Below are 18,935 nucleotides of genomic sequence, written 5' to 3' on the forward strand. Positions count from 1 at the left end.
AATGCTCATATAGCTTATCAGATCTGCTTCTATCCACTTTTTCAAACTGTCCGCTTGAAGGCAACATTTCTTCCTCCATGCAACTTCCATGTTAGACATCATCTACATCTTTATAGTACGTGTTATTGTCTTTAAGTTGTAATGTAGGTTTCTTAACCTTAGTTACAGCCACTAGTTCCTGCCATATTTTTTAGTTTTTTTGTGGGCACACCATTCTCTAGAATAACTAACAATTTCTCAAAATCTCTCTCTACACCCACAGTTTCATTATTGTGTTTAACATCAAAAGGTAAATACAAAACTCTACCCTTAAGCCCTTTCTGAATCTCAGTGGATGATATATTTAATGTTAGAGTTTGTTTCCCTCAGAAAGTAATGTAAGTGATGCCATGGATTTTCTGCACAGCTCAGGGTTAGAAATAGGGGTGGGCTACAAATTCTGCTCTGCAGGTGGAGTTCACAGAGTTTTGTCCACTCTGCACAAAACTCTGCAAAGCAGCGCAGAGTGATGTTTTTCCTCTCGCGTGCCTCGCCAATGTTAAGTTGGTGAGTGCAAGCAAGAAAAATCCCACGCTAGACTACCTCCTGGCGAGATTTCTCAACATGGGCGGTCACGGCAGGTAGCCACCGCTCACGTTGAGAAACCTGCCACTCGCGTTCAGGAGGCTGCCCCTCGAATAGAACATCTACTCGAGCGGCAGAAAGAAGCAACACCCTCTTGCGCTGTGCATGGTGCCGTTAGCGCTGATTTTACAGAGCGGGACAAACTCCTGGTGCTAAAAATTAGTGCGAGCAGTGCAACTTACCGCAACCTGCCGCACATGGAACTCCTCAGAGCACGTTGAAGTTTCTTCGGCACTTTGCCAAACTCCGCAAACTCCACCCAGACCTAGTTAGAAACCAATGTGGTGTTCCTTAAATTTCACAACATGCACTTAAGCTCAACATGACAATACCAGTCCTCATTCGTCCCATATTTTCAGAGGAAAAGTAAACAGACAGCACTGTAAGTACATGGATGGGGTCCTACTGTATCAATTTATTCCTGGCAAATTCTATAAATGCAACTGCATTCCCTTTATACACAGGAGCATGTCTATGTCTTCCTTGTACCTCTTCACCTATCTCTCCTTTTAGATTTCTAGGAACCATCTCTTCTTTTCCAATGGGACTACTGACTTTTGTTCAAAACATCAACCAACTGTTTTAACTGCATACACAAATTCATTCTCTTGTAAGTAGCTTTCTTCTTTAAAGAAAATTGCAATAATAAACCTACGCTTCTATTCTCCTTTGAAAATCTTTCAAAAGTTACTTTTATTAACCCCTTCGACGCGCATGACGGAGCGGTTCCGTCATGCAAGTCGGTTGCGCTGTGCGCATGACGGAACCGCTCCGTCATGGCCCCGCCCGCGCACAGAACCTTCAGCGTGGCGCGGAAATCCGCGCCGCGCTGAAGGGGTTAATTACCCTATTTTTCTTTAGTTTTTTCTGTATAGACAACACTGTTTTATCCAGTGTTTTCATTGTGATTAGTATCAAAATAAATAGTTTCACTTCAGAGCAAACACTTTATCAACCACACTCTCAATGTATAAATTCTTTTTTAATTATTTTTTCGCTGCTCCTCTCGTCTTAGTGTCCCTCATTTTTCATACAAAATTCTGTATTACTCTATTTTTAAACATTCGTATTCATAATTCTTTAAATTGTTTCTGCCTCCTTGTGAAACCAGGTGTTTTTTTATGACATGTTTTACTTTTAATCTGACATGCTCCTTCTCTGTTACAAATTTAGAGAGGTAAAGTAAATAGACAGCAGCAGTGTAATTATATGGGTGAGTTCCTACAGTAGTTAGTCAATAGGTCATGTTTCAGTGTGTTTCTGTATTTCTAAATAATTAAATAGGTAATCATATGTTTTTTTGTTTATTGTTTGGTTTAAAGTGAACTCTAATGTGTCAATAAAATGTACTTGTAAAGTTATAAATATATTAATTATTAATTTAACTTAAGTGTCCCAAACACACCCATACAGGCCCTCATGCATGTACTCACACATCTATACAGTCATACACACAGGAACTGATACACCCACACACTGTCAGACACCCACTCAAAAACCTGTATGTCAGTGACAGACTGATTTACACATGTAAATATCTACTTACATACACATATTGTGGTGTTTTTGCTTTTTTACAACAATCTTAATGGCTGTTTTTTCCCGACTTATCAATGATCTTTATTTCAACAGTACATGATGTGTGATGTATGAGTATACAACCAGAGAACAGCAGAAGGGAAAAGGACCCACAGAACACATCTTATGGAGACAAACATGAGGCATTTAGCACAGTGAGTGACCATCTCACTCAAATCTTCACAGGTTACTGGTATTATGATGACTTCAGCTGATGAAGGTTCTCCCAAGGGTGCTGTAGAGGTGCAATGTTCTGCTGCACCTAGTATCTCTTGCATCATTCAGTTGTACACCCATTCATGAATTGTTTTTAAGTGCTTCCAATTGGAACTTGTTGATTGTGAATACTTCTTGGCAGAGCTGCTGGGTATGAAATCACATTTTTCCCATAATTCTGTGTGGGATTACTGCACGGGCACAAATTTGCAGGGGATTCTGGGTAAGAAAACGTTGGGGGATCCATGCAATCTACACCTCCCTGAACTCCCCTGCATTCTAGTTTTGAGAAATGTCTGGGTTTGCTATGTTTCCCTAGATGGCTGCCTTGCCTGGGACCAAACACACAGGCACCCCCTTGAAAAAAGTGGATGCACAAGGATGTGCAAATCCATCGTGGTGCTCAGTGAGGCCCCTGTGTGAATCTGCAACGGATCCGTGGATCCAGCGCTGAATTAAAAAAAAAAAAAACTACTCACAGAACCAATCACACACACTCTCTCACACCCCCACACAACCACTCACATACCTACTCACACCTCACACATCCATATACTCACTCACACACCCATGCAGTCACTCAAATATCCACTCACAAACCCAGTCACTCACCTAAACAGCCTCTTATATATCCACTTACACACCCATAGCGCCACTCACTCACCCACTAACAGACCCATACAGCCACTCACACACCCAATGACAGACCCACAAAAGCACTCACACAAACACATACCGATTGTTGCACTCACACACCCATTAACACGCTCATACTCCCACTCACACACCCATTTATAAACTCATACACCCACTCATACACCCAGTTTAAATGGAAGTTATAGCTAGGAAATAGCATTAGAATTCACAATCGAAAATACTGAAAAAAAGCAAAGGTTACATGGACATTATAGTTCAGATTTTACACACACAACACCAAAGAAATTCAGCAGTTAGAGTTATATTTGTCTCAAGAAATCATAACTGGTCCCATAAGGTAACTATAACTCATGCGTTTGCCATGCGTGGACCTAGACGACCACTCACAGACCCACAAAGGCAGTCACACACCCATTCACAGACCCACAAAACCACTCACATAACCAGTCACACACCTACACAGCTACTCACACATCCATACAGCCACACACACAACCACTAATCAGACCCATAAAGTCACTCACACACCCACTAACAGAACCACATGACATTCACACAGGAACTCACATACCCATTGAAGCACTCACACTCATACACCCATTGACAAACTCATACACCCACTCACACACCCATTCACACATTCATACGTTACAGGGATGTTATAGTTAGGAAATAGCATTAAAAAACATCAAAATTCACTGAAAGAAACAAAGATTATAGGGACTTTATAGTTAGGTTCAGATTTTACACACATAAAACCATAGAAATTCAGCAGTTATAGTTATACTTGTCTCAAAAAACTATAACTTGTGCTCTATAGTAACTAAAACTCATGCCCTCGCCATGAATTGCCTATTACCCCACATATTACATAATTCCTGACATCTTCTATGACATGATTGGTAATACCAGTGCAACTATTGCATGAGTTATAGTTACCTTGGGACATGAGTCCACAAGCCTGTTTATGGAGATGTCAGAGATTCAGTCAACCTCCGGTCAATCTGTTGTGAGCTACTCTGGGATTGACAGACTTGGGGTTGGATGCACTGTTTTCTCCTTTGTCCCATCTCATCTGGTTCAAATTAGTCCCTTTTTGCTATTCGAGAAAGTTCTTCTTTGGATAAGGAGGGTGAATACAGGGTCTTTTTTGGAGCACTGGTGCTACGGGGGTGTTAATTCCTAGGAAAATTGGCCCCTGTCAAGTTAGCATCAGTAAGTATTTATCTATCAACCATGCGGTGCAAAAGGTGAGGGAAAACATCCTAGAACAAACAAATTAGTTGGACCCGAGGGCCCGTGAAGTTATGAATAACCTATCCTATGCACATGCTCTAATGTTCAATGAAAGTTCCCCACACGACGAAACATGTGTTGGCTGGGTGTTGTTGAAAAAAAGACAAAGAAAAAGAACATAAGAGACATTACTGGATTTCTTTTTGGGCTTCATATCTATGATGAACTTTCATTGAAGATTAGAGTGTGTGGATAGGATAGGTTATTTCTTTCTTGGAGTCCCAGCATGGAAAGGAATATAGGACCCCTTCTGCAAGAGTTTTTAGTGGGTCAGGAATGAAGCCTGACTCATGATCCATTTCCTTTCAGGTGGTTAGTCCAGCTGATGGTATGACATCTGAAAGGGCAGTGTTATGTCTATTAGGTGTTTCTGATGAGGTTGTTCAAGCTACTCAGAACTCTCGCAGGCTTTCCACTGTACTTTTTTACAAAGACAGTGAAAGTATTTTGACCACCGAAGCTACTCTCATGCTCTAAACTCCCTCTAAGGGGTGGATCACACCTCACTGGTAAGACTAGGACAAGGGAGAGTAGCACTAGCTGTAATTAAGATTGCCAGTAAGTAATCAAAGCATCCACCTCTGGTTGTGCTGGAATCACCAAACATTGCCATATAATAATAAAGGTACAAAACACTCACAAATGCTGGAGCAAATCCAAACAGTCTAACATGCTTGTTTAGAAGCAGTTGAGAGCCTGTTTCCCCCTTCTCTAAAGACAAGGCCAAGATGGGTGCTCCTGAAGGTCCTGTGGTACTCCGTGATCACACAAAAGACTTACAGACCGTCAAGAACAAAAGTTTATTGACCAAGTACAGCACGACAATAATCTCTGCCACAGATGGTCTTTCTACTGTTTCCCCCCACTGACAAGAGTAGTGTACTTCATTCTAAAAGTAAGAGTTTATTTGTAAAATTGTATTTATTTTTGGCACAACCAAAAACCAGCATGCATAACCCAGGTTTTAGCTACAATTGGTACTTTGAGATGCTTCATGTACATTTCTTACAATTAGGAGTCTACAGACAAAGATATTAGAAAGATTAAGCATAATTTTTAGAAACAAGTACCATCCACCAGCAATAGGACCAAGTTCCTCAGCAGGAGTCACTCGTATTAGTTCATGGGTTAATGTTTCTATACACATTTCTCAATTTGGCCAAGTCATCCACTAATTTGGGACTCATAAGTTCTTCGGCGATCATTCACTCATTTACATCCTTTAGCCACAATTCAAATTCTGGCCCCTTTATGTATTGCCAGTGGATAACTCTATGCCTTGTAAACAAAATAACTCCCAGTGCCTTTAAACAGAACTGCATCCATTTCCCTTTGGGTCTGGGTGTAAGCCTATTACACAATGTCTAAGCTCAAGTCAAAACCATACATCCCACTGCTCGCCCTTGGGCAAAATAATTCTATTCAAGAACACCTACATGATTTTGCATGACCAAGTCTTATCTAGCAAGTCATCCCCCTATGATTTACATCTGTAGAAATCTTTAGAAAATGTGGGGGATCTGTTTTATGCAGTATAACAGGGGGAACATATATTTTATAGATATTTGAAGTGGGCATGGAGCAATTGGGGATTACTTCACACCCTACGGATATCTGTTACTGCTTATTATTCCATTCTTTAGCAGACAGTGGGTTACCACAATCCATGCCCCATTTTGATGTGATCTATAAGTCTTGCCTCTGGTCATTTACACACATCGCACTATATAAGGAGGATAGTACTTGTCCTCCATCAGTTAAAACCAACAGTTCCCATAAAATGATGATCTGCCTGATAATCCCTCTCATGCAGTTTACATGGCCTTAGACAAATCGGCGTAAAGAAGGAATTGTCCCACTAGTACCTCAAGCTTCTACTAAAGCGTGCAAAGGATTTCCTTTATGTAGGTCTCCAACACCCTCCCTTGACTGCCAGGTATAGTTTACACAACTCACAGATTCCACATAAAGGAGTAAGATTGGCAAATTGTGTCTTTTTTTCAAGATGAAACCAGATAAGCAGTTTCAGAGGCATGACATAAGACAAACTAACTTAGAAATTCTACAACCCACCTCCAATACAGAGAGATACTGATATCTAAGGTCTGATTGTTGTACTGAATATCGACCCCAAGAATATCATGATGTAAGAAAATCAAGGATATAATACTGAAGGACAAAATATTGAATGCTAAGTGCATATTGCGGAGTATGGATTTACTATTCCCAACTTCACATCTGTGTACCTTGAAGATATAAGTACCACACAGGTACATATCTGTGAACTTAGATATAGAAAATCTAGACAAATTTACATGTCAATATTATTTTCTATATTTTGTCTTCAATATGTTGCCCATCGATATTCTGTGGTCAATATTCAGGACACAAATCCTAAAACCCATGTCACTATGACATCTATTTAGTAAATACTATTCCCTCATTCTTGTCACAGTCAGCCATTCAGGAAAGTGTTGCAGTTGGTAGTGACAGACTATGTCAATCCACCTAGATCACATGGTAGCTCCAGAGTATATAATTTATTCAAGGCCACTCTTCTGCTTATACTAGAAACATTCGAATACCATCCAATTTTCAAAAGCCCTTCCTAGGAAACCCATCAAATACCCCCTGGAATATGCATAGATATCTGGTCAACACCACCAACCTCTCCCATCATTGAAGGAAGCAACTTTAACCATAATTTTACCGAATCTCACATTACTGTCATCATTATACCTACGTTCAGTTTGATGTAACTTTCTCAGTCATGTGTTACCTTTATACCCCGGTATATATGATTAGCATTCGCCCATTGGAGTCTCATGTTGGGGTGAACCCCTCTAAATAGATTTTCTCCATACACACCACTCTGCTTAAGTCCTTCATCGCATTCCACTCCAGCGCTAGCCATGTCACAGTTATTCTGAAAGTAGCCATTAAGATCTCATGGCCTGATTTATATTTAAGTGGGCAGCCCACCATTCCACCATGGGGACAGAGTAAATTAATCCATCCCCATGGTGGAGAGGATGCCCACCTAATTTATAAATGAAAGCCAAGCAGGAGGTTATTTATAAAGACATTGGCAGGAACCGCTATCACGGCGGTTCAGGTCAATGCATTTTACTGTTTGCTGCAGGACTGCATTGGAAGGGCACAGACCTAAAGCAAACAGTATTCTTTTTTTCTTTCTTTTCAACAAAATAAAATCCCTAAACAGGATTTTCTTTTGAAAAGAACAAAAAGTAATGCTCTCATCATCATAGGAGGCATGGGACGTAGTCAGTCCTACTATACAAACCATACAGACAATACAAAATAGGATGCACCTTATCCTAGGAATGGTGCCCCCTCCATCCGATCACAAGATCTAAGCCATCAATTAATTCCCTCAATTGAGTGGTCAATCGGGGGGGCGTGGTCTGCAGCCCAAGATGGTGGTCGCTTCAGGGACGAGCTCCGGGCCGGGGCTTTACATCCGATTATTTATCCGACTTTTCCTACCTTGTCGGACAGTGCTTTGGGCGCAACTGAAATACCCAGACTGGCAGGCTGCCTGATGGTGCTTCGTGGATGCCTGTGACCCCCCGGAGCGGTCTTGTGGGCGTCGGCGAATCCCGGCCTTGCTGCGGCCTGCTGGGTGTGTGGAGCCGCGGACTGTCCTGAAGGCTGACGGGGCTGTGGACGCCTGATCCTGGTTGCCGTGTCCACTCGCGGCCCCGGCTCTGGGCCTCTGATCCTACACTGCCACCGATTACCTTGATCGGAATCCTGTCAGGGCTTGTTGCGGAGCTCCGGGTTCCCGACGCGCTAGTGCGGCTGTTTCTGCTGCGGAGGGAGATCCCCAGGAAAGGCCCAGTCGATTGCGGGACCTCATCGCGCCACAGTCTCCAGCTGCACCCGCATCGCTATACTGGCCAGGGGGTGGCTAGGAGAGCCGGATTGATACCCCTGCATCCGTGATGTGATCCAGGTGAGCACTGCTGCTGAGCGCTGTGGAAGTGGATCCTTGGCCCTCCCCCTGCACTGGGTGGCGTCTGGAGCGTCCTTCCCCCAAGCAGCTGGTTGGATTGGAGGGGCGCAGGCCGCCAGGATTGATTGGTGTGGCCCCCCCTCCCCTGTCTCCTACACTGGCAGTAGCGGCGAGGCGATTCCGGCATAACTGTGGTCCCGGATCCAACCACATGGCCACGGCGGAGTCTTGACTGGGCCGGTGAAGTCCAGTGTTGGATTGGGGTTGGAGGTGAGTTGGGACTGTGGGGAGTGGCATGCTGGCTGAGGGAGCGCCGGGCGGCACGAGGGACTGATTGGACTGCTTGGCCTTCACACCCCGGGAGCTGCATGAAACCCTATTGACGCCATTTCTTCTCATCCCGGCCCGGTGGGCTGGAGGGGCTCGCTGTTGTACGGGATATTGGCTGCTGTGCCCTGCCAGGGTACCCCGCGATGCCCTTGTGATAGAGTTTTGTGGCTTGCCAGGCACTGACTAGACTTGCTGGCAGGGGGTAGCTGCTTGTTTTCTGGCGAGGCTTTCCGCCGCCTGAGGCGCGGACTCTGGTATCCAGTTACTGCTGCTGGGGGCTCACGGCCTGGCTCCTCCGCCCCGCCGGCTATGGGCAAGGGAATGCCAAGGGCATCCATGAGGTCCGGGACGGTGGGATCTCTCTCTCCGGCTTCGGGCCATTCTTCTGCCCTGTCCCCACAAACGGAAGGAGCCGTGGAGACCATCACTTCGGAGGACAAGCTGGACATGGTCTTGCGGGAGATCCGTGATTCGCGTTCTGTGTTGGAGGCGCAGTTGGGCGTGATCTCGGTAGATCTCAACCTATTGAAGGATGATCATAAGAAACTTGTTGAGAGGGTTAAAGCAGCTGAGCAGACGGTCGACACCGTGGTACCCCAGGTACAGTCCCATGAAGAGCAATTAAATCATATGCGCCAGCAGATCGACTCCCTCCAGGCACAGGCTGATGATGCGGAAGGCAGCGCACGCCGGAACAACCTCCGAATCGTGGGTCTGCCGGAGGGAACGGAAGGATCTACGCCTACGGACTACATTGAGAACTGGTTGAAGTCAGCTGTGGCCCGACTGGATTGTCCGCGCACTTCACGGTCGAGCGGGCGCATCGGGTCCCTACGCATCGTCCAATTCCAGGCGCCAACCCGCGTCCCATCTTGGACAGGATTTTAAATTACAGTGATCGAGATCACCTACTGCAGGCGGCGAGAGATAATGGCCCGCTACAGATTGCAAATGCAAAGATCTTAATATTTCCCGATTACACCTTGGCAGTGCAGCGCCGGAGGTTTTCATTTATGGAGGTGAAGGCACGTGCTCGTGCAGCGGGCCTGTCATTTGCCTTATTATTCCCGGCAAAACTGAAAATACTCTATTACCAGCGCTCTCTGTTTTTTGACACCCCTGACAGCGCATGGGAGTGGTTAGACAAGACATTCCCTGATGTCCAACCTATGAGACGTATGGACTCCTCACTGCCTAAATCGCAGCGCCCCCCTCGGAGGCGTAAGAAGGGGCTTCTTATTCAAAGTTCAGTCTTCAGTTCCATGGTTTGTCAACAAGTGATGGAGGGAAGTTGAAGGGCATTACACACTGCTGCAACTTTTCAAATCGCTCGTCCGGCTATCAGCCCTACCCCGTCTGAGGGGTTGAATACGGACACTGACTCCGATGGTAGCGTTGCACTGTTTCCTTCTGCGACCTCATGTCTTAGCAAGGATCCTCTTGCCTCAGTGGAGTCATAGTTCTTTGCCTTATACCATTGTGGGGTATGCTTACCCTAATGTTGTCTTACTGTCCAGTCTGAAATGCGGTTGTTCATCATAGGCGCCTTGCTTGACTGGTAGAACATTATGAGACTGGAATGCTGTTACGACAGGTGGGAACAGATGAGCAAGATCCCTGGCCCGGCCCGCGTTCTGGGCGCTTTAATGTGCTACTTACTGCTTTTGTGCGGCTGTTGATAGTGTTGGCGACCTTCCCTCAAAGGCATTACCACTGGTTGAATGTGAAGCATGTTCATTTGGTTTTCACAGTTTGGTCGAACGATGTTTGGGCGTTGGACCCAGTATTGGGATATTGTTGAGTTTGTAGTAACTATGCCGCATGGTCTGGGGGTTGTGGGGGGGTGGGGGTGGGTGAGTGGGGTTGGGATCCGGGGAGATTTCTCATTCCTTTTCGATGATGCCAGCTTTTAATTCTTATAAATTTGTCTTGTGGAACGTTCGAGGGATGGGTTCTATGGCCAAACGACATAGAATAGCTGCGCAATTACATCGCTGTAAGGCACACATAATTTGCTTTCTAGAGACACATTTGATCCCCACTGAGACTACGAAACTACAAAGGAGATGGCCGGGTCAATTTTATGCAACGGCGTATTTGGCCTTCTCTAGAGGGGCTGCCATCTGGATCCAGGCGGGCATCCCCTTCTCCCTTAATGAGAGCAAAATAGACGATCAGGGTCGGTTTGTCCTGCTGCTGGGAACGTTGGATGGTAGACAGGTAGTGCTGGGGTCCCTCTATGCACCAAATACGGATCAAGAGGCATTCCTTACACGGGTCTCCCGGGCACTTGCTGGCTGGTCCCATTTTCCGTGGCTTTTAGGTGGTGAATTAAACGCGGTGTTTGACATTAGTCTGGATCGTTCCCATCCCCCTTTATCTAACACTGCAGCTAGGGCACAGGCCGTGAACATGACAAGGTGGGCACAAGGCTGGAATTTGTTAGACATCTGGAGGGCGTTGCACGTGAACATGAGGGAATATTCATTTTACTCCTACCCCCATAAGCTGCACACACAGCTGGATTACTTTCTTTGCTCCACGGATTTATCCTCCTCCATCAAACATTGTGAGTATCTGGGCAAGACTATATCCGACCATAATCCCATAGAATTGCTGTTGACTTGGGGCCGTTCCCCTGCTCCAATTCCAACATGGAGAATGCAGCCTGTACAATTGGAAGACCAGGTATATCGGGCCGCACTGACTACAGCTATTGACACATATTTTGTGGAGAATGAGGGTACTGCCTCGTCCAGATCTATCGAGTGGGAGGCTTTCAAGGTCACTGTACGTGGGGTTCCCATGGGGACCTTGGCAGGATTGTGGAGGGAGACGATCAGGGACATCACTGACCTAGAAGGAGAATTGGAGGCCCTGGAGGTAGCGGCTCAGAGGAGTGTAGACGGCGCAGAGCCATTACAGTCCGCCAGGATTAAATATGCAGAGTTGTTGGAGCGCTTACGTCTGCTAGATTTTAATGCCTATACACTGCGTACACACTCTGAAGCGGATAGGGCGGGTGCACTCTTGGCAAGATTAATCCAACCCATGGTGAGTCCTACCCCTATTTTAGCTGTGAATACACTTAATACTGTATTAGTTACATCGCAGAGTGAGATCAATGCTGCGTTTCAGGAGTATTATGCTCGTTTATATACCGCCCCATGTTTAGATGTCTCGGCTCCCACACTTTCCTTTTTGTCCGAGGTCCAGCTTCCCACAGTTTCCGACTCAATTGCTGCAGATTTGGCTGCTCCGATTACTGCCACGGAAATCCGGGTAGCGATAAAGGCGTTAGCCCGTAGCAAGACGCCGGGCTCCGACGGCCTCCCTGTGGAGTTTTATTCCACTTTCGCTGATAAGTTGGTCCTGAGGTTGTTGCAACTTTATATTACTTCCTTGGAGGACGGGTTCCTGCCTCCTACTACCAGGGAGGCGATAGTCACGTCCTTATTGAAACCGGATAAGGCACCAGCTGATCTTCTATCTTATCGGCCGCTTTCTATTCTGAACACAGAATACAAGATACTCAGTAAGGTCTTGGCATCGCGGCTCCTTTCAACCCTTCCTCACTTGATCCATACGGATCAATGTGGATTTATACCCCAACGCAGTACTTCTCTGAATATCCGTCGGCTCTATGCCCTAATACATGCAGCGTCCGCTACGTCCCCGCTTGCTGGTTGCTTATCTTTAGACCTGCACCAGGCTTTTGATACTTTGAGCTGGCCGTATATGTTAGCGGTGTTGTCTAAATTTGGTCTGCCCCAGTCCTATTGTGGGTGGATTAAATTGTTGTATACTTGTCCAACAGCGCACGCTAAGACGGGTAGGACCATTTCCCCCTCTTATATAATATCCTGGGGCACGCGCCAGGGCTGCCCCTTATCCCCTATGCTTTTTGTACTGGCCCTCGAACCCCTTGCGCAGTTCCTGCGTCAAATTTTGCTCCCTTATGGTATCCCCTTGCGTGGGGTGATTCATTCAGTAGCATTATACGCAGATGACATGCTGTTATATTTTCGAGATTTGGATGCTGATAAACGCATGATAGCTGCTGCCTTTTCTAGATTCGGGGAGATTTCAGGCTTGTGTCTTAACGCCTCTAAATTAGTCGCTTTTGCCTTCTATAATACCTGTGAGTCTCCCACTCTACAATTTGGCCTGATGCACTTCCGAGTTGAGCCTGTCACATTTAAGTATATACAGGCACATGCATCAAGCTAAGAAATAGCGAGTCCTTAATTGCGATTTTTAAGGAATCGCAAATAAGGATTCGGTATCTCCTATGCATGACGCAGATACCGAAAAACTACCAATTCGCAAAAAATCGTTAACGCAATAGCGAGAAAACAAAAAAAATCGCTAATCGCAGAAAACACACAAAACACACAAATGATCGCTAATTGCGAGATCGCAATTTTACCGAGTCGCATTGGGAGCAGCCTGATGACCTCACAACCAGGAAGTAACTCTTCCCATGTTGCAGTCTGTGCCCATAGGAAGCCAGAGCAGGAAGCAGAGTGCCTGTGGAGAGCTGTGCAAAGGAAGACTTGGCATCAAGACTACTGCTAACACCAGAAATGGTCCACACATCAGCAGAGGAGGGGGCAGGAGCCAGAAAAAGAAAGATCAAATTCAGTGAGAGGGAACTCGAGTACCTCATTGAAGAGGTTGTAAAGAGCCATGACAAGCTCTTTGGGAAGCTCTCCCTAAAAGTCCCAGAGGCTGAGAAAAGACGCATCTGGAACCGGATAAAAACAAAAGTCAATGCTGTGGGTGTGACACACCGCAGCATTGAAGAGTTAAAAAAAACGCTGGTATGATCTGCGGAGCCGTGCCAAGGAGCGAATTGCACAGAGGCTGAAGGAGGCAAAGAACACTGGAGGATGACCCTCAACAGTCCCGGACAACACAGCCCTGGAGGACCTGGTGGAGGGCACAATCCTGCCAGAAGCTGCAGTGGGAGTGACTCAGATGGATACATCCGGCACAGCCTGCAGTACACAAGGTAAGAGGCACTATAATATACCCATCAATGTAAATCATAATTGCGCCCATACAGTAATAAGAAGGCAAGCAGCTGTAATCAACCCCAGGCCACAGTTCATATACAGCTACTAAGGCATCATGGGATTCGTAGTCCCCTGAACCAATTAGTGAGTCACATTGCACTTTGTGTGGCCATTGTGCCAAAAATGCTTTACAGACAGTGATTACAGACAGTGAGAACGTAAGAGCTAACAAAATCACCATGTTGCAAAACATTAGCCCAAACAAATATTAATCATGCACTGTTTCACGCCACAGGTGCAGAGGAAGGAGACACTGATGAAAGCGAATGCAGGGAGAGCACACAGACCACTGCAGAGACTGCCGTTGCCATACCAGTCACACCTCCCATCACATCCCAGGCACCCACAAGACGCAGGGCTACAGTCCCTCCCCTTCAGCCAATGGAGAGCATTCCAGAACCTGAAAGGGCACAAAGCCTGCCTAGTGTCAGGTCCACCACCACCACACCGCAGACACCGGTCCAGATGACACGAAGATGCAGGGCAAGGGGCCACATATCAGCACAGGAGGCATCGACTCCAAATGTCTGGGGAGGTGTCGAGTTGCAGATGATGAGGGTGCAGCGCCAGCAGGCACGACACATGGGAGCCATCAACCTGCAAATGTCTAAATTAAACAAGAACTTCTCCACCATGGCAGATCGCGTGAGTGAACTCACTCAAGCAGTTGTGGAAGGCAACAGGCACACCAACGCCACATTGCGCGAGCTCGTGCGTGTGATGCAGGAGGGCCACAACACCGAGAGGAGGAGGCATCGCCAATTCATGGCGCGCCTGGCTGGATATACGAGATCCAACAATAAGTTGTGCAACGCTACTGCACTGCTGTCACGGAGGTCGGTGGCAATGCAGATTGACATGGGGCATTGTTGTGGGGACGCGGCCAGGGCCCTTGGCCAAGTTACCACTGCTGTTGAACAGCTCCAGGCTGGTGCAGGTGGCCTCAGCAATGCCACTGGAGATGAGGGGAGTAAGGGGGCATCCAGCCTGAGCAGCATGTCTGCGCCAGTCAGCACTGGCAGGAGGTGTAGTACACGTCGTTCGACACCTAAACTTGCACCAATGGGTGGGGATGCCGATGCAGGTGAAAGACGCCTCGGTGTGCGTGGGAGGAAGCGCTGAGCACACACATACCTCCGGACAATTAGCCATTGTGGCGTAACCATGGCCAGGACATACAGAGGGACTGGTAATGAAGTCCAAATCCTTATTTGATTAGTGCCTTGGTACATGCCGTGAATGTACCCTTAAGCTACGTGTATGTTTAGACACAACAGTCCATGTTCACGTGCAAATAAAAACTTTGCATGTAAAGAATGATAGTTTCTGTCTCATGATTACGTACCTTTGAAGTGATGTTGGGTGACGTGTGCACGTTTCCACTGCCCCTCCGCTGAGCGTGCAGGATGCGGGTGTCGTGGGTGTACAGGGGGCTGGTTGTCCGCAGTGCCGTAGGCATCTATGGGTATGCGTCTCGTGGTAGCTATGTTGTGCTACATTGCACATGCTGCCACTATCCTACAGCAAGTCACCGGCTGGTACAGCATCGCACCACCAGGTCTGTGCAGGATGTGGAGGCGACTCTTGAGCTATCCAAATGTCTGTTCAATCACATAACCTGTCCTGGTGTGTGCTGCGTTGTACTGCTGCTCCTGTTGGGAGCCTGGGTTCAACTATGGAGTCATGATATAGTTCCTCACGGCGTATGCACTGTCACCTCCAGGGTAGTGTGGAATGTGTTTGTGTCAGGTATGCATTGCCATTACAGAATGATTTTGTGTGCATAAGTATATTGTCTGACCTAGCAGGTGTCCCTCGCCATATCCCCCCCCTGAGCAGGCGTGTGTGTATGCCAATGTATCGGAAGATATATGAATCATGGATGCTCCCAGGATATTGCGCTACGAAGTCGGTCATGATGTTATTCACATTGCACATTGCTTGGACATTGATGGAGTGATACGATTTCCGGTTACGGAAGATCTACTCATTGACTGCTGGTGGACATATGGCTCGTGGGTGCAATCTATGCATCATATCACATTAGGGAACTGTGCAATTCGATATGAATGGAGTGTGGGTGGGTTCAATTCCCTTTGGGTTGTGGGGAGGCTGATGTGGTTGTGGATCAGAGTCATCATGGCAGCCAGGAAGGATCTAAAGAAACGTGAGAGGGAGCCTTGTGATACCCCTCCCGCTACTGCCACTGCCCCCTGGAAACCCCCTGATGCAAGTAGGTGCAGGCAACATTACACCTGGACATGGGGAGGGATGGCATGGGTCCTATGTGTCTTGCGCTGCATTAGTGTTTCGAATTCAGCTATGAGGTAAAGTTTCATGGCAGCGTTGATCCTGTACTAATCATATATGTCCTCATCAGTTTGTCACAACAGAGTGATGCGCAGGCAGAATATCCTCTCCTGGAATCTCCTTCTGCCCTGGCCTGCTGCATGGATCCTCATCCTCCTCACAAACACGTAGTGTGCCGCCATTGTGTGCGTCCTCTATGGACTCATTGGTCAGTTACAATACCCCTCACCAGCTTATCAGCTGTAGTGAAAAAATCCATTTTTTTTTTACCACCTGCTTCTGATTCTCCTTAATCTGAACTTGCAAAAATGCGATTTTTGGTGAAATCGCTATTTGCGATTTTTGATGCATCGTTTAGCGATTAATTATTGCGATTCTTTATTTGCTCACGCTTTTAATATTTTTGCTGATAAGGATTCGCTATTTTTGGATTCCCGGTATTTGCTAGTCGGTATTTTTGCGATTATAGGTTATTTGGTTGATGCATTGGGAAACGCTACAATGCGCTCGCAAATTGCTAATCGCTAATTTTGCGACCACATTTTGGCTTGATGCATGTGCCTGTTGGGGAATAATGTCTACAGAACTAATGCCGATACTATAGATGGTAACGTGGTTTGCACCATTGGCTCGCTGCGCTCCCAGATTGCCTTTTGGACTTCGTTGCCATTGATGGTGGTAAGCCGCGTAGCTGTGTCAAAAATGGTTATGATACCCCGCCTCCTTTATTACTTTGTGAACTTGCCGGTGGTCCTTCCGGCCTGGATTTTTAAACTTCTTGATACACTGCTGTCATCGTTGATATGGGGGACAGGCAGGCACCGGTTGGCACTGTCTAAACTGCAGCTACCTAGTGCAGCGGGGGGAATGGGGCACCTGATTTTAAAACGTATTGTGTTGTGGGACAGATACAGTGGATGGCATATTGGTTGGCGGGTAAGAATTTATTTGAAATAGGGTACTCCCTGGAATTTTTGAAGGGTGGAATTATTCCATCACAGCTCTGTCCGGGGGCACTAAAGCTGCGTGATCCCCCTTACTTGCTGCACGTTGCATTACATTATTGGCAACAGGCGAAAAGACTGGCTAGAATGCCATTTCCATTTGCCCCGAATATCCCCCTATGTGGACTGCCTACTAGGCGTGGGATACTTTCGATGAATCAAATAAAGAGGTGGACACGGGAGGGGGTACAGACAGTCGGAGATTTATTTTTAGAGGGCCAATTGATGCCACATGCTGAGTTTGCATGTACTTACTCAGTGCCTGAAACCTTGCTTCTCACGCATGCTGCAGTAGTGCGCTTCACTCGTACTGATTGGCATGCAGATCAAACAGAACCCCCAACTTTCCAATTGCTGAAATCGCTACACATTATGGGTCACGGCTGACACTTGGTGTGTTGGCTCTATCGTGGCTTGAGGGAACATCTACATGCTCCATTATTGCATCTTAGGCAGAAATGGGACTTGCTCTTAGGGCGGGAATTAGAAGATAGAGAGTGGGCTCAAATGCTAGAACATCCCCGGCGAGTTTCTCGGAATTGTCGTCTCAAAACGATTCAATTATTTATATTACATAAAGCCTACCTTGCCCCGGCAACGATACGGAAGATGTTTCCTACTGCGTCCTCGGCATGTCTGCGGTGTAAGACGCCGGACGCTGATTTCCTTCACATGATGTGGTGTTGCCCGGTGTTGCGGGGGTTTTGGTCAGAGGTTGCCCGGGGGTTGGCGGTATTAACGGAGCGAACGCCATGGGACACAATTGAGGCCTGCCTTCTGCGACTTTTCCCTCTCCATAAGAAGGCAAAATTGCTGTGCAGATTTGCGGGATTGGCTCTGATGTTAGCTAAGCGCATGATAACGCAGCGCTGGAAGTCCACTCTAGCGCCTCGTGCAGGCACTTGGCGCGGAGAGGTGGGCAGATGGGCGGTGGCTGAGGGGGAGGCTTTGCGACGCGAGGAGTATAGGGGACTGCGGAAGCGGATGATCTCTTTGGACTGGGTACACCTGGTGGAACAATTTATGGCTGTCGAGGGTGATGAGCTTGTGGAATCACAGAGTGGAGTGCGGGACACTGGTACAGTTATCTGACTGCTAACAATATAATGCCTGTGCACGCTCTGCCTGGGTACCTCCTGTTTCCTTCCCTTATCTCCGGCTCTACTCCTTTTATTTCCCCCCCGTTCTTCCTCTCATCTCCCCTTTGGGGAGCCTCCCCCTTGTTTCCTCTCCCCTCCCCCCCCCTCCTCACGCACCCTTCCCCGAGACCTCAGGCCTGATACGCACTGGACGCAGAGACATCAGCGTGGTGTATTGCCTCTATGGCGGCAGTTAAGTTGCTTGTTTAAGTTTGGGAATGGTTTGGGGTGGGATGTTTTGGGTGGGGGTGGTAAGGGGTACTGTAACTGATCACACATATTGAGGTCAATATTCGATTTATGAATATATAGGTTGTACACTTATGATGCAAATATTGTTGTACTACATGTAGAGTGTCTCCAATCCACGTCGGTCTTCCCTAAGTATGCAGACAAGATTTATGCCGACAAGTTATTTTGAAATGTACTCCACTGCTTATTATCAATGGTGAGCACCTGTATGTTACCTGCAGTACTCAATAAAAATATATATATTTTTTTAAATTGAGTGGTCAATTTGGAGACAGCTCCCACTCTGAGGGGAGAGTGACTTGTCAAACTCACTTGGCCAGTAAACAATTAAAGTCTCCTGTACATTGCATCAGAGTGTCAGTCCAAGGAGCCTCAGCATCTAAGATCCTGGGAAAGAAAATTTGGGAGGGGACAATAGGAGCATAGGCACCAAGAAGGCACAAGGCCTGAGCATTCAGAGTACACAGTGTCATAA

The sequence above is a fragment of the Triturus cristatus genome, chromosome 9 (assembly GCF_964204655.1).
Source record: "Triturus cristatus chromosome 9, aTriCri1.1, whole genome shotgun sequence".
NCBI classification, from domain to species: Eukaryota; Metazoa; Chordata; class Amphibia; order Caudata; family Salamandridae; genus Triturus; species Triturus cristatus.